Genomic DNA, 18,103 nt, shown 5'->3' with positions numbered 1-18,103 from the left:
ATGGACTTAGCCCCTGAGCCATGATTGGCTAAAGACACCCTGCCTTTGGCCAATTATGACTCTGACAGGACATTGTGCTGTGATTGGCCAAAGCATACAGGTCAGGTGCATGCTTTGGCCAATCACAAGCACTTAATGCACTGCAATCGCGCAGTGCATTATGGGGCACTCATCGGCAGGTGAGCACACGGACAGCTGAGGTTCAAGTCGATCTTACGTTCGACTCAAACATAAAGCCCATACCTATTATAGAGAAGTAAGCAGATAGTGGATTGGCCACAATATTAAAACCAACAGCCATACATAACAAGCTCACATCTGTGTATGACCTTTTTATCTTTCAAAGCTTTGACATGCTCGCCATAACTTAAACCTGACTTCAAAATTTTGACTCTGCTTCTCCTGCTGCCCTTTTCTATGGTGGGCTCCACTGCACTCACTCCCCCAGACCTAACGCACAGCAAGGAGGTGGGGTTGGATTCCTTCTATCCCCACAAAGCACCAACCAAGTCCTTCCTATCCCCCTCTCTCTACCCCTCTCTTCTTTCGAGATACACTGTATTCGTCTGTTTTCTCGCATTTCTCTGAGGGTTGCAGCAATATATCAGCCTCCTGGACCAGTATCACGCTTTTTTGATGATTTCACTGCCTGGCTACCCTATTTTCTCTCCTCTGAAATACCCACTATTGTTCTTGGTGATGTCAACATCACTGTCAATGTTAACAGTCCAGCTACAAATTAATTTCTCAACTTAGCCTCATCTTTTGACCTAACCCACTGGACACAGAATTCCACTCACTCCAATGGTAATACCCTTGACCTAGTATTCTTCCCATCTCTGCACCCCTGGCAACTTCACCAACACCCTGTTTCCTCTCTCTGATCTTTCTGATCACAACCTCATCAATGTTTTACTGTATCCTTGCCTCCAATCACCCATCCCTCCAAGCAGCAAACAATTACTTGTAGGAACCTTTGTCACTTTAACCCTTCTCTTCTCTATTCTGCTACTGACTACCTATATGACATACTCTCTCCCCTGTCCTGTCCTGACCTGGCCACCTCTGTTTAGAACAGTTCACTCTAATCATCACTGAACGCACTTGCTCCTCTAACTACACCCAGAATCACGCCCTGACCAATGCAACCCTGGCAAACTGTCAACAGTAGAAATATCAAGAGACATTGCCATGCTATTGAACGACTGTGGCGTAAAATCAAATGCCTGCAGGACTTCACCTTATATAAATCTGCCCTCCTAAAATACAATTCCTGCCTCCATGCTGCCAAACAAGCCTACATTGTCTCTCTCATTTATGCCTTGTCATCCAGTTCCCGTCACCTCTTCTTAACCTTTAACTCTCTGCTTTGTCCCCCACTCCCTCTACCCACTAACTCACTCAGTGCCCAAGAGATTGCCAATCACTTCAAAGACAAGATTGATTCAATACATGAGGATACCTCCACTGTGTGTACATCTTCCCCACTCGATATACCTTGCCTAAAAGCACAGTCAACATCCTCCTCTTTTGAACTGGCTACTACTGAAGAGGTTACAAAAATTTTCTCAGATGCCCACCTAACCAATTTTCCCCTGGATCCTGTTCCCTCACAACTACTACGGTCACCCTCTATCCTATGCTCCCTCACTCACATCCAAAATCTCTACCTCTCTAGTTGCACCTTCCCCTCCCCTCTAAAACATGCGCTGATCACTCCCATACTTAAAAAGCCCTCACTGGATCCCCCAACCTGAACAACTTAAGACCCATCTCACTGCTCCCATTCACCTCTAAACTAGAATGCTTAGTCTACAACTGTCTTAGCTCCTACCTCAGTGAAAATAACCTTCTTGATCCCTTACAGTCTGGCTTCCGCTCACAGTACTCCACAGAAAATACCCTACTAAAACTCACTAACGATTTACAAACTGCTAAAACCAATTGCCACTATTCCATACTCCTATTACTTAACTTCTCTGTGGCCTTTAATACTTTTGACCACCCACTCCTACTTAATAAACTCTGTTCCCTTGGCCTTCAAGATTCTGCTCTATCTTGGTTCTCCTTCAACCTATCACAACACTCCTTCAGTGTTACCTACAACTCTATCTCCTCCCCTTCTTTGCCCCTTTCTGTGGAGGTTCCCCAAGGCTCTGTTCTTTGACCCCTTCTCTTCTCTATCTGCACTGCCTCCCTTGTTCACTTGATAACCGCCCACAGCTTCTGATACCATCTATACGCTGATGACACCCAAATCTATCTGTCTACTCCGCACCTCACTCCTTCAGTCTCCTCTCGCATTACTAACTTACTTACTGACATATCAGTATTTATGTCGCACCACTTCCTCAAACTAAATCTCTCTAAAAATGAGCTGGTAATATTTCCCCCTGCCCATGCCCCCCGCCATGACTTTTCCATCAAAATCAGTAATGCAACCATCAATCCCCCCTCATGCCATGGTACTAGGTGAAATCTTAGACTCTGACCTGTCCTTTCAGCCCCAAATCCATTCGTTGTTAAAAGCTTGCAGACTTTAAATCCGTAACATCTCTAAAATTTTCCCCTTTTTAACAACTAAAACCACCAAGCTACTCATTCATTCCCTCGTTATCTATCACCTTGACTATTGCAAATCCCTTCTCATAGGCCTACCTCTCCATAGGCTATCCCCTCTTCAGTCTATCAAGAATGCTGCTGCCAGGCTTATCCACCTTACCAACCGCTCAGTGTCTACAACCCCTCTCCACCAATCCCTACACTGGCTCCTGATTGCCCAGTGAATTCAATTCAAGATACTAACCACAACATACAAAGCCATTCACAACTCTGCTCCGAGCTACATCATCAATATTGTCTCCAAATATCACCCAAACCGTCCTCTCCACTCCTCTCAAGACCTCCTACTCTCAAGCTCCCTTGTCTCCTCCTCCCATGCTCATCTCCAGGATGTCTCCAGAGCCTCTCCCATCCTCTGGAATGCTCTACCCCAACCTGTCCAACTATCTCCAGCTCTTGCTGCCTTCAGGCAATCCCTGAAAACTCATCTCTTCAGGTAAGCCTATCACAACTCCAACTAAACTTTGACCTCTTCCATCAGCTCATTCCCCAAAGAGACAACCTCTTGTAATACCTGCCCCACCCTATTAGATTGTAAGCTCTTCTGAGCAGGGCCCTCTTAATCCTCTTGTACTTTATTGTATTGTAAATGCATTGTCTTCCTTTTATATTGTAAAGTGCTGTGCAAACTGTTGGTGCTATATAAATCCTGTGTAATAATAATAAAATAAAGTAGGTCCAAGATAGATAGAGAGAATGCATACAGGGCAGGAACAGGAGAAATTGGAGTAAGAGGGGAGAAAATGGAGAAGTAGGAAGGGGTGCTACCCCCAAACTCCCTCTGTCCAGGTGATGCCCAGAAGAGGCTGGCTAGTCTACATGGTGAGTATATTTGCCAGGTGGAGTCTGTGCCTAAAAAAATCCCATGTAGACTTAGTCACATTAATGGTATAAGGAATCCATCTCACATGCCCTCAACAAAAGCAGGGGAGTTGGTGTCAGTGCCTGATGATAATGAGAAAAAAAAAAAAAAAAGATAATGAGGCAAGCCAAAACCAAAGTGTTAGTCTAGGCCTCTCTTCATATGTCTATAAAAGCTAGAGAACATTACCCTCCCTGGCAGTATTCCCGAGTTTGGCTCAGGATTAATTTTCAGTACCAAAAGCCGTAACCCCCGAGCCACACCCCGGGTTACCCTGTAGTGAAACTTACCTTGTCCCTCACAAAACAAGGTTTATTTTACAGTGGAGACATCCCCATAAAATATTGAGACATCTTTACCAATACGTTTTGATTCAATTATATACATTTTGGGTGTTTGTCCCTGTCAGCAATAAGTAAAGAGAGGCTTTTTGCATTTACTGTATTTTGTATGATTTTAAGAATTTTTAACTGTCACTATTTTTAATAAAGTTATGTATTTATTTTTTAAAGATGTTTTCTTGGCTTCTTCTATTTCTAATAATAATAATTTAACTATAAAAATCATACATTCTGGTTAATATATGGATCTAATAAGAATACATTTAAATAAAAAGGAGTAAAATGTATCTCAGAACTGATATGTTTATATCGTGGGTCATACAATCTGATTTTATAATCAATAAACATCAACAACTTGCCACCTGCCCAGTTTCTAGGTTTACAGACATGTGCTGTGATTGGACACAGCATGAGTTTGGCAGCTGATTTCAGCCAATGATTTTGGCTGAAGTCAGCTGAATGGCTATGTCCAATCACACACACAGCTCTGTGTTTACAGCCACTGTCGGTGTACAGTAATACCACTGATCACTGTATTAGTGTCACTAGCAATGTCAGTGTCAATTAGTGACCCTCCCAGATACTGTCTGCTAGCACCAGATTGCCCACCACCTTATCACAGTCACACTATAGGTCACTGATCACCACCATTACAACATAGCGTCTATAGCTGCGCACATTCTGGTATATACAGTAAATTCGATAGTTTGTAGGTGCTATAACATTCACATAAACCACTTAATATACATTTATTGGGATTTTTTTCCAAAGACATGTGGCAAAATATATTTTGACCTGAATTAATTAAAAGAAAAATTTTTATTGTTGTATTGTAATTTGATTTATTATGTTTTATTCCAAGGTATTTAGTAAGAGGCATGGTGAGATTTTAAATTTGTAATTTTTTTCACAATTATTTGCAAAATGAAGATTTTTTTTACAGAAAATGGTCATAATAACAGGTTATTTCTCTCACATGGCATATGCATACGTGCAACTACACCCCAAACCACATTCTTCTACTTCTTATGAGTATGGCGATACCACATGTGTGAGACTTTTTCACAGCTGAGCCACATAGAGAGGCCAAAAATGCAAGAAGCCCTGTCAGGTGTTCTAGGGACAAAAATCACACATCAAATTTTAAACGTTACACTCTTGAAGGCCCTGGAGCATCAGGACAATGGAAACGCCCACAAAAGACCTCATTTTGGAAAGCAAACACCCTAACATATATTATATGAGGCATAATGAGTATTTTGAACATGTCATTTTTGTCCACAAGTTCTTGGAAAATGTGGAAAGAAAATGAAAACACTTTTTTTTTTTACACAAAGGTGCTCACATTTTTAAGATATTTGTAACACATCGCATATACATAACAAATAACGCACCGCAAAATACATTCTGTATCTCCTCCTGAATATGGAAATACCACATGTGTAAGACTTTTTCACAGCCTGTCCACATACAGAGGAACAACATTCAAGTAGCACCTTCAGGCATTCTAGGGGCATAAATTACACATATACTTTCCAGACAACCTATCACACTTTTACTTTTAAAGGCCCTGGTAGACTGCTGATGGGGCTGTGTGATGGGTACTCTGGTTATGGTGGCTGTGTGATGGGTACTCTGCTAATGTTGGCAGTGTGACAGGTAGTCTGGTGATGGGCGGCTGTGTGACCAGTACTCTGGTTATGGGCAGCTATGTGATGGGTATTCTGTGGATGGTGGTACTGATAGGCAATATACCACAGATGCACTGCTGATAGTCACTGATGGGTGATAGGTACACTGTTGATGGGTGACAGGTACACTTTATGGGCACTGATGGGTGACAAGTGCCCTGGGGGGGGTGACGGTAACACTGCTGATGGACACTAATGAGGACTGTAACACTGCTGATTGGCGACGTGACAGGTTCTCTTTGTGTGGTGCTTGGTGCAGTACACTGACAAAGATTGGTAACTCATTGATTCCTTGCTCTCCTCTCCTCTCCTCTCCTTTCCTAATATGACCTCTTCAAGGAAATTAGGTCTAACACACTTGTATCACCACAGGGGATAAAATACTGCTCAGTCATCCAGATCAAGAATAAGGTTTTCCAGAGTAAACATTCCTCTGCATAATACTCATCACCGCATATGCATCCATATGAAAGAGAAAAAAGCTCTCATAGTGCTCTCTGAATGCTTAATTTAGCAATAATTGGGATAAAAAACATTCATAAGCAAGGTAGTAAAAGCTCATGTTACCCCAATCCAATATATGTGAACCAAATGGATGGCACCAATTGCACAGCTCATCACTATTAGCATGATGGCTTTATTAACATTGCAGACTCCTCCCCTTTACGCGTATCATCACGCAGTGTGACTTCTTCAGTCACACTGCGTGTGACTCTCTTCTAAAATTAAATTATGCATTTAGTGTGATTCTCTTCTAAAATTAAATTATGCATTCCTAAATGATATTGGTTTTCCTTCTTGCTGTATGATCTTGATATCAATTTATCATGGTAACACAAATGGATTCCTATACACCTGGTATATACTGGTCTCTGATGATACATTCACATCTACTTCCCATCCCCTTTCCACACTATTATGCATCCTATTAATGGTGAATCAGATTGGGTAATATGCCTTTTAGCAACTTTAGCCCACGTTCACATAGGTCCGATTTGACATGCGATTTGACATGTCAAGTCACATGTCAAATCTGAGCCAGTTGCTGGCAATTGCATCGTCTGAATCAGCGCTGCACCGACTCCCAAAAATCTGTACTACTTTTGGTGACTTCGGGAGTGATTTCAATAGACATATGTGCAGGAACCTGAACCAATGTCTGTAAAATCTCCCCCAAAATTGGTCTGAAATGCCGGCTTGAAAACTATTTTAAAACGGCCTCAGTGTGAACCTAGGCTTAATCATGTTTCTCATGATGCACAAAATAAAATATCTTGGAAAGGGTCTATACCAAAAATGCAATAGCACCTCACTCATCAATATTCTATATTCAGATTCAGTTGGAACATGTAATATTGTTTAGTAGTTCTGGATGATTAGTTCACTACTAGAAACCTCAAATCCAAGGCAAAAAACATGACACCCTTGTCATTTTAAAAGTATGCAGAATGGTGTTAGAGAAAAGTTTGCAGAAGAACTGGTACATCAGCTAATGCCCAACAGAGTCACAGATTGTGGGCATCTAGGCATTACCCGATGCAAATGTGCATGCGTGCAGCTGCGAGCGGCTGCAAAGATTAATGCACAATTGCAAAGGCGCATGCAACATGTGACAAATTATGGTGCCCAGCAGCCTATTTAAAGCTATCAGTGTGATCCACTGATTGCTGGATGATCTTCAGCTCCCCCGTGTGTTCCTGAGTTCCTGTAATTATTGGCAGATCATTGTTAAACCCCATGTTTTGTAAAATGTCAAGCTGGTGCTTGAAAAGCCAGAAAAAAAATCCCACTGGCATTGATGTCTCTCTATAAAAAGTCCACATATAGTTGTTTTAGCAAAAATAAATATAACATATGGTACTGCTGCTCAGGGACAAAACTAACAAGGTACACATACATATATATATATATATATATATATATACATATATATATATATATACACATACATATACATATACACACAGTACATATACATATATATCCTTTCTTTATCTTATACTGGACATTTTGCACTCTCACTACTAACTTATCTCAAAGGCCCCTCAAAATTCTTTAGTTTTCACCTGGATGTGCTGGGTTTATAGAAAACTTCAAATCAAATAAAGCATGCATTAAGCTACCTATGGCAAATTTAAACCATAGAAATGTCCATAGTTACTTTATGAAAGGCTCTATGATCAGAAGCATTTATAGAACTAGTGCCTAGTAATCCAAACAGGAGCTGCATCAGAATGACTATTAAAGAGGGGAAAGAGACAAAGAATATGCACAAAGTCACAGGAAAGACCTTATGATCCTAGTGGTTCCATCATTGTTAGCAAACCTGCTACACCACTAACTATATAGCATATTTTTTTTCCATCAAAACAGTTATCCTTTATTCATTCCTTAAAACATATTAGTCCATCTTTACTATTCACTTTAGCAAATGTTTTATTTTATTTTATTGATAATCTACTCCACAAATGTACATTGCGGTTCTGTATTTACAACCAAACCATACGCATCCATATTTATAAGTAACACACTCTAGCACAATGAATTTACTATTCAATATTGGAGGACATGTTGCATGTCAGCATGAATATGTTTATAAAAGAATTACCTGTAAATTGCTAAAATAAGGCTCACTGTTGTATATGCCTTTAAATCAAACACATAGCATACGTGGTTGCATTAGGGGGTCTCTGATATTTGCATGGCTGGGCTGTCCAGCCTTAGGTCATATATGAATGGCACAAAGGAGCTTCAAGTGAAATGTAATTTTGTGATGGCGTGAAGTGGGGTTTAAATAAGCCAGATATACTTTGCTAATACATTCTCAGCCCTTGAGGCATAGGCATCCTCTTCATGCAAGTAATGAATTCATTGTAAATTAAATGTTCTTTTAAAATGCTACAAAGAAAACCTGTGGGTGTAAGATTTAAAGAGACCAAAGAGGGAAATTACCATAAAAGGCTTTAATGAAGTTGACACATAGCTATCAGGTTCCATATTTAGCAAACATGCCAAGTCATGGGGATATATTATAGACCACAGTTCCTATGTAGGCTGGTATATTTTATTGAGGGTGTCCCCTAATTAGGAATTGGTTGCAGTGTATAGTTTTATTCCGCTACACGATATAAGGCTGAGGAAAAAAAGTATAATACACCATCAAGCATATTCAATTTTGTTATTGGGAAGTTATTAAAAGGGAAGGGGTACAATAATTTTAAATATAAATGTTTGGCACATGCATTTTAGTTTACACATAACAAAGTTATGTTCACAAATGAGCATTCTGTCCCTTGAAACATTTGTTGCTCAAAAACGTACACAAGCTTCCTTCTTTTTGGTAGATTACAAGCATTTTTGGCACCATAGACTTCAATAGTTACACTTTGCAAGTGTCTTTTTCACATTTTTTGCTCAAACAGCAGCTCCCCCCCCCTAATTCCCTCCCCCTCTCCTCCCCAGTGCTTTCTATTGGCTAAAGAAAAAGCCTGAAGCTGTAAAAAGCTTGTACTACACTTCTAAAAATGCTCAAAAACTCTCAAATAAAAAACGCCTGAAAGTTGCTACACTGATATGAAGGATAATGAGCCAGCAGTGGCTGAATACAAGTATAGCTAGTTATTAAATAAAAACGTTTTAAATTAATTGATAGATTGAGCACTAACCACATTTTTTTTCCTCACTGTGGAAATGTGTCCAAGTTTGAAATATGGTAATGGATACTAAACTTTGATTTTTAGGAATTTGGTACAAGATGCAAGGCATGCCACAATATGCCAGTGGATAAACTTTTAAAAAATGTGTTGAATTTGGAGTAATACATTTACTTGTAAAAAAAAAGTTCTTAAACGACCCTAGTTTATATCTTTTTATTTTACATTTAATGCTGAGTACAATTGTATACTATTTCATTTTGTATCAATTCAAACAGGAATACTATATATATATATATATATATATATATATATATATATATATTTATACAGTATCTCACAAAAGTGAGTGTGCACCCCTCACATTTTTTAGAATATTTTATTATATCTTTTCATGTGACAAAACACGGAGGAAATTACAATTTGCTACAGTGTACAGCTTGTATAACAGGGTATATTTGCTGTCCCCTCAAAATAACTCAACACACAGCCATTAATGTCTAAAGCGTTGGCAACAAAAGTGAGTACACCCCTAAGTGAAAATGTCCAAATTGGGACAATTAGTCATTTTCCCTCCCCGGTGTGATGTGACATGTGTTACAAGGTATCAGGTGTAAATGGGGAGCAGGTGTGTTAAATTTGGTGTTATCACTCTTACTTTCTCATACTGGGCACCGGAAGTTCAACATGGCACCTCATGGCAAATAACTCTCTGAGGGTCTGAAAGAAAAGAATTGTTGCTCTACATAAAGATGGACTAGGCTATAAGAAGATTGCCAAGACCCTAAAACTGAGCTGCAGCATGGTGGCCAAAACCATGCAGGGGTTAAAAAGAACAGGTTCCACTTAGAACAGGCCTCGCCATGGTCGACCAAAGCAGTTTAGTGCACATGCTCAGCATCATATCCAGAGGTTGTCTTTGGGAAATAGACGTATGAGTGCTGCCAGCATTGCTGCAGAGATTGAAGGGGTGGGAGTCAGCCTGTCAGTGCTCAGACCATAGGCCACACACTACATCAAATTGGTCTGCATGGCTGTTGTCCCAGAAGGAAGCCTCTTCTAAAGATGATGCACAAGGAAGCCCACAAACATTTTGCTGAAGACAAGCAGACTAAGTACATGGATTACTGGAACCATGTACTGTGGTCTGATGAGACCAAGATAAATTTATTTGGTTCAGATGGTGTCAAGGGTGTGTGGCGGCAACCAGGTGAGGAGTACAAAGACAAGTGTGTCTTGCCTACAGTCAAGCATGGTGGTGAGAGTGTCATAGTCTGGGGCTGCATGAGTGCTGCTGGCACTGGGGAGCTACAGTTCATTGAGGGAATCATGAATGCCAACATATACTGTGACATACTGAAGCAGAGTATGATCCCTTCCCTTCAGAGACTGGGTATTCCAACATGATAATGACCCCAAATACAGCTCCAAGAATACCACAGCCTTGCTAAAGAAGCTGAGTGTAAAGGTGATGGACCGGCCAAACATGTCTCTAAACCTAAACCCTATTGAGTATCTGTGGAGTCTTCTTAAACAGAAGGTGGAGGAGCACAAGGTCTCTAGCATCCAACAGCTCCGTGATGTCGTCATGGAGGAGTGGAAGAGGACTTTAGTGGCAACCTGTGAAGCTCTGGTAAACTCCATGCCCAAGATGGGTTAAGGCAGTGCTGGAAAATAATGGTGGCCACACAAAATATTGACACTTTGGGCCCAATGCGGACATTTTCATTTAGGGGTGTACTCACTTTTGTTGCCAGTGGTTTAGACATTAATGGCTGTGTATAGTTATTTTGAGGGGATAACGAATGTACACTGTTATACAAGCTGTACACTTACTACTTTACATTGTAGCAAAGTGTAATTTCTTCAGTGTTTTCACATGAAAAGATATAAGAAAATATTTTTAAAAACGTGAGGGGTGTACTCACTTTTGTGAGATACTGTGTGTGTGTATATATATATATATATAAAATAGTATCATTCCTTTATCTGAACAACAATCTTAGTTTATTAACTATTGCTGTGTATGTGTATTTTGTATGTGTATTTATTTTTGCTCAGAGATTGTATTACTTAACATTATGCTAGAAATGTTTTTATCAGTACTGCTTGTGCAGGCTGTTGTATGTGAGTCAGAGATAGAGAGATTCCCAAGGGGGTTAATCACACCTAAAGGCACTCAGACCCTGCCGCTTTCCTCATTAGGACCTTACAAGTGGAACAGCTGATCGACAATGAGAAAGTCACTCAATTTTATATTTACTTTGCACATGAGCACAGACAAACAAGCTATTTCTTCAGAAAAACAAAAGGTAGGAATCTGCAACAAAGTTTGTTAAAATTCCTGCAATTTACATAGACGACTCAGAGGGGCATATTTTTATTTCGAATTAGTGGAGGTTTTGAAAGAATTATGCAACTAGATTTTATTTAAAATTTTTGACAAATTAGTTTTACAGAATTGCATCTCCCCCTTCTGAGGGTGAGAGCAGGCAGATGTAACTAATAAATTAGATTAGGGGGGTTGGTGAAATTCTTGCGCTGTCTCTATTATATACCTGATTGTCTCCTTTAATGCTGCAGGTACTATTATTGGTAACCTACACAATACAGATACTTATAGTTGGGGGGAGTACCGCGCTTTTGCACCTTTAAAGCGCGGTACTCCCCCCAACTATAATAAATTAGATTGTATTTTTGCAGAGACAGAATATAAAAATGACAATTATACTGATGTACTTCAAAAAATCTCATCCTTATTAACCACCTGCCAATTATGTCACGTAGGAGTACAGCGGCAGAGTGACTCCGCTACGCACTTAAGGGAAGGGGGCGCACACACGCATGCTGCCGTTGCCCGCGCTGTGCTGTAATTAGACACAGCCAATGCTGATCAAGAGTAGGGATGATCGAACATTTGAAAAGTTTGGTTCGACCAGAACACCCGAATTTCCCAAAAGTTCGGTTCGGATTTCAGAACCCCATTGAAATCAATGGGACCCGAACTTCGGTAATCAAAAAACACCATTTTTAAGCCCTAAAACCCAATAAATGCCCCTAAAAAGTGCCTAGGGTTCTGGGTTATGCCCCATTAACTATTAATCACACAAAAAAAAGTTCTTAAAAATTGTCATTTTTGATAAAAAAGACAATTATTGAAAAAAAAAGAGAGATTTTTTGATTTTGACTTTGGATTTAGTATCTGGGGGGTCTAAAAAGTGTACATGTGAAGTTTCAGCTCTGTAGCATGTCCAGAACCATGAAAAAAAAAAGATAATTTTTCAGTAGAACAGGGATGTGGGACCCTCCTTTTACAACTATATGATCTTTTTTTCTGGTTCTGGACATGCTACAGAGCTGAAACTTCACAGGTACACCTTTTAGACCCCCCAGACACAAAATCACACAAAAAAAGTTCTTAAAAATTGTAATTTTTGATAAAAAAGCCAATTGTTGAAAAATTAAAAAAAAAAAAGAGATTTTTTGATTTTTACTTTGGATTTCGTATCTGGGGGGGGGGGGGGGGTCTAAAAAGTGTACATGTGAAGTTTCAGCTCTGTAGCGTGTCCAGAACCATAAAAAAAAGATAGTTTGTATTAGAAAACTTTCAGCACAGGAGTATGGCTTCGCTGCTGTAACACCTTGCCAGTTTAATAGAAGGCATTTTTTTGGGTTCTTTGCAGTCAGGAAAAACATCTGAACTTGTGTATAGTGGTACTGTGCACAAGTTCAGATGTTTTGCCTGCCTCCAAAACCCCCCATAAAATGCCAGCAAAAACACACCTAGGCATTTTTTTTTTTTACGCTAGCGTTTTTTTGGCATTTTTTTGGGTTCTTTTGAGGCAGGCAAAACATCTGAACTTGTGTATAGTGGTATATATACACACATAATTATATGTATATAGACACCTAGCCATATATAGGTGTGATAGTAGCAGAAATATATAACTGTAAATTATTTCATTAGCGCAAGCATTTATTTCTGCTACTATCACACCTATATATGTCTAGGGGTATATATACAGACATATATGTGTATATATACCCCCTATACACATGTTCAGATGTCATGTCTGACATCAAACATGTCCTCAAAAAAGCACTGGCAGTGGCAGCCCCTGCAGCATAAAAAATGCTTGGCTGGTGAGAAGCCATATTCCAGTTCCGAAGCAATTCAGAGAAATGATCATTTCTCTATAGCGGTCACCCTGCTATGGAAGGGTTTTGTCACCCTGCCATAGAAGTCACTGCCAGTTAACCCTACACTACACTACGGTCCCTTTACACTTAACACTTTCCCTACAGAAACTAAATTTTTGAAGCTAACTTAAGTGTAAAGGAGCACTCTAACTACACTAGATATCCCTTTCCTCACACTAATAAATAGCTAAATGACACTTTTAAAGTAAAATTAACAGAACTGCTTCCACTCTCTTCCATGTCCAGTATAACAATGCTAGGAATATGGCGGGGGCGATCTTATATACTGGGGGGCGTATTCACTAATGATTGGTCTAGGGACCCCCTAGTCACTCCAATCACATTCCTAGCATTCTCCTGCCCCCTCAATTGGCTTTTGCTAATGGTTCTGTTCCAATCACGGGCTTTTAAAGCCCATTTCCTGAAGCATTGCATTTTGGTCGGTTCTGGTTGCCCAATTCCGAACTTTTTGGGCAAAAAGTTCTAAGTTCGGCCGAACCTCGAACACCCAATGTTCGGGCCGAACCGATGGTCGACCCGAACTGTTCGATCTTCCCTAATCAAGAGTTGCCAGCCAATGGATGTCCATCGGCACCTGCTGGAGAGACTTGGAACAGAGCTCTGCCTATGTAAACAAGGCAGAACTCTCTTCTGTCAGCAGGGATGTGGTGGATTTTGTTTCCCTGTTTCCATCATCATCATCCTTCCTCATTGCTCGAGACAACTTGGCAGTAATCTTCAGCTACAGGAACATAAGTGCCAATTGGCTCTCCCTGTCAGTTGTTCTCCCACTATCCTCCCATTGATCTTCTCTCGATTTCAGATGCAATTAATTGCTATTCCTCTGCTTGAAGCAAGTGATGCTGTGCTCAAAATATTCAGGAGACTCCTTTGGGGCAGTTTATGGGGCAATAGCAGGAGTAACTGTGGATGAGGAGAAATAACAGGATGCTTTAGTAGATGAAAATGGCTTCACACTACTCTGGGCCTGAGAGACAAAGAAGAAGGATGATGAAGGCTTGGTTAGCCACTCTACCAGCATCTCCACATGTATAGCAAATGTCCTAGGTGTAACAAGGACATAGGCGCCAAAGCCGACAGTACGGGGGGGGGAGGGGGGGTTCCAAGGAAAGGGGGGGGTTATAAAAAATCCAACATGTTGGGTATTGGCTAGGACGTCTATGTGCTTAGGGCTGCCATCCAAGGGAAAGACTGAAACCAGGTATCTGGAGCTGTGGTAAAAATTTAGGGAGAGAGAGGCGCCTCTAAGTGCAGGTATCCAATTTAATGAAATAAAACGACAATAGGAGCATATTGGTGACATCAGGATCCCGTGCCTGCAGCGTCCCAAGCCTCGTTCTGGTCGGATTTCCACCACTGTGATAGCCGGCTTCCCACGGAGACCACTATAAGCTAAAGACACCCCAGACACCGCTCTGCAGGACTAAGGACTTTCTGGGATTTGACTCCTCACCACCGCCTTAGATGTGCTTGTCCACACTTACCTTGCTGTAAGTTCCTATTGTCGTTTTATTTCATTAAATTGGATACCTGCACTTAGAGGCGCCTCTCTGTCCTTCAATTTATAGAAAATGTCCTGATTCTGCACCCTGACTACTGCTTTGGCCTGTGGGTCATTGGTACTAGTTACCTCCTGCATGAGAACAGCCTCTGCCTCTCCATTTAGGCCTCCCAGACATAATGTTAATGTGGGGGTTATTCCCTAATTTTAGTATAAAGAACCAATGCGCTACCAAAAAGATCTAAATAAAAAACACAATGTCCTAAAATGTATTAAGGTAAACCAAGCATTAGCAACCAACCCCTGAAGTCACCACATACAATGCCAGTGAAAAATAAAAATAATAGATCGGCGCTATAGCATAAAAGTCAGAAAACAACAAAAAATGCAACTAATGTATAAAAAAAAAACAAATCAATGTGAAGACAAGATGATATATAGAAAAAAGGGCAAATCATTTTAAAAATAACAAAGGTGATGAATTAATCCCACATGTGATAAACCATACACAGAAGTGAAAAGCAAATACTAAAATAATAAATATATAGAATAAATATCATAATTCAAAAATCCATCTATAATGTGAATCAAACTTGTGCAAAAAATAGGAAAAAATAATTGTGCAAAAAATAGGAATAAAAATAATTATTTTAAAAAACATCAGAATCGTGAGTAGTAATGTCCAGTGATGAAGGTGCCATCAAGTGCAATGGCCGCTCACCTTAATATATAGAATATAACGCGTTTTCATTTATGACACTTTTAATCAAGGGGTTCATTTTGTGGAAAATGGTTATCAGCTTAGATCAATATAAAGATGCATATTTTCATAAGAGGCAGTCCTATAGAGGGATAACTTCACAGCAGATAATGTTTAGCGAGCGACTTTAAGAATTCATAACTGCCATCACAGGTAAACAGTCCCCGACTTTTGCAGAGGGTAACTTCCCCTGCCAACGGGTTTTCAGGCAGAATACTGACATGCAACCTCACAGCTGTAAACAAATCCACCATACACAGTATCCAGTCTCCTCTATACTACTCCTGGTGGTGTGAGGTGCACACAGATATTATGTGCTGCTCTCCTAAAAACAAAGGGCAGCTTTTGCGGAGTCACCAACAATTTGAGGCTGCTGCTGACCCCATATAAAAAAGTAAAGAAAGTAATTCTAAAAAGGACTGTTGTTGCCGCTTTGATTTCAGCTTTTTATTGTGTGTGGGCTGGAATATAGTTAAACACAATCATTGAATAGGAAAATGTGTAATTAAGTGCCTTGGATGTTAGCTTTGGAGAAAATTAAGGACCATTCAAATATAAGATCAATTTACATATAAGTGGGGTCAATAAAAAATGCTCCTGGTTACCTTTAGCTAGACTACATAAAGACCAAACAAAATTTAAAACCAGCGCAAATTCTTTTTAGACCCAACTCTGGCTAAAATAATTCTTTGGATGGACTCATTTGATCAGACTGTAATAATTTGAAGTGCCAGTGCGTCTATATTAGCTGTGGAGATAAATAATAGAACCTAGAGACCACAACTCCCTGCTAGTTAACCTAGTTTGGTAAAATGTATAAAAATTGACAAAAAATGTAAAAACAGTCCTGCACGCTGGAAATCATGTGATAAGGTGTAAAAAACGTGTATTTATAGTGCAAATGAGTACTGTAAATCTGAATTCATATGGTAATAAACTTTCAATGGCATATATTATAAAAATAATATGTAAAAAAGAGTGATTGTATTATTTAAAGTCTATTGTGCAAATGTAGCAAAAATGCAACTAAAATTTAAAAAAATGTGCTTAGTTAAATAAACTGACCACTAAATGGCAGTTATGTGACAAAATAAGTATAAAGTGACTATAGTGCAAACATCTATGAAATGACTTATACAAAAATAATCAATAATTTGAAAAAATGTATAAAACAAGGATATTAGTCTTACTATAACCTTGTACCAATGTGTGCAACAAAACCTAAAACAGACCCACCATCGAAATATATAATGCAAAAATATATATTAAAAAAATAAATAATTTGTAAAGAAATCAATCTAGTCCCATAAACAGTCCATATAATGCTTCAAGCTAATTTTTTGTGCAAATGTGCAAAAAGTGCCAATAAATCATAAAGTGCTCTTGGTGTCCACATGTGCAGATCCCACCATCTGTGCAGGCTTTCTCTCTAAATGAACTCACCAGAACTTTAGCTGGAAACACCCAGAAAACTCGCTTTTGATAGACTCCACTTTTGATTTTATAATACCTCCACAGGACTCTATCTGGTAACAGTCTTGCTTGAATTTTACAGTAAGTAAAACAGTTGTCTTTATTTTAACTCCAGAGCAAATAAAATGCAAAAGATGACAGCCTTGGAGCATACACTTTTAGAGACAAACACTTTTTAAAACAAGTCTTGGCGCAAAAGGAAACCCTGCATTGCACTTCAAAAATTGTCTCCCCAAAAGTGAAGGTAAAGCGGGTTTGTCAAGCGGGTTTGTCCACTTTATGGTTTTATAACCTTTCCTTGTTACGATGACAGGGTTTAGACTGGTTATCAGAAAAGTCTTGCTATACCAGTTATGTGCTAGAGTAGGGCTTCCCAAACTTTTTTGGGCCAAGACCCACTTATGAATACAGATTTTTTTCGGGACCCACTTGCTTGTAATTGAATTGTAAAGCGCTACAGAATTAAGGTATAGCATGATCCCTTTCAATGCAGAGAGACCAGCATGCCCCCTTTCAATGCAGAGATGCCAGCATGCCCCCTTTCAATGCAGAGATGCCAGCATGCCCCCTTTCAATGCAGAGATGCCAGCATTCCCCCTTTCAATGCAGAGATGCCAGCATGCCCCCTTTCAATGCAGAGATGCCAGCATGCCCCCTTTCAATGCAGAGATGCCAGCATGCCCCCTTTCAATGGCATGGCACAGGTCATGGTAAAGGCATGGCACAGACATGGCACAGATGATGGTATAGGCATGGCACAGGTCATGGTAAGGGCATGGCACAGATGATGGTACAGGCATGTCACAGGTCATGGTACAGGAGATGGTATACGCATGGCACAGGTGATGGTATAGGCATGGCACAGTAGGTATAGGCATGGCACAGGTGATGGTATAGGCATGGCACAGTAGGTACAGGCATGGCACAGTATGTACAGGCATGGCACAGTATGTACAGGCATGGCACAGTAGGTATAGGC

Source organism: Pelophylax lessonae (assembly GCF_965119305.1).
Source record: "Pelophylax lessonae genome assembly, chromosome: 1".
Classification (NCBI taxonomy): domain Eukaryota; kingdom Metazoa; phylum Chordata; class Amphibia; order Anura; family Ranidae; genus Pelophylax; species Pelophylax lessonae.
The sequence above is the reverse complement of the archived record's forward strand: the minus strand, read 5'-3'. Positions refer to the sequence as shown.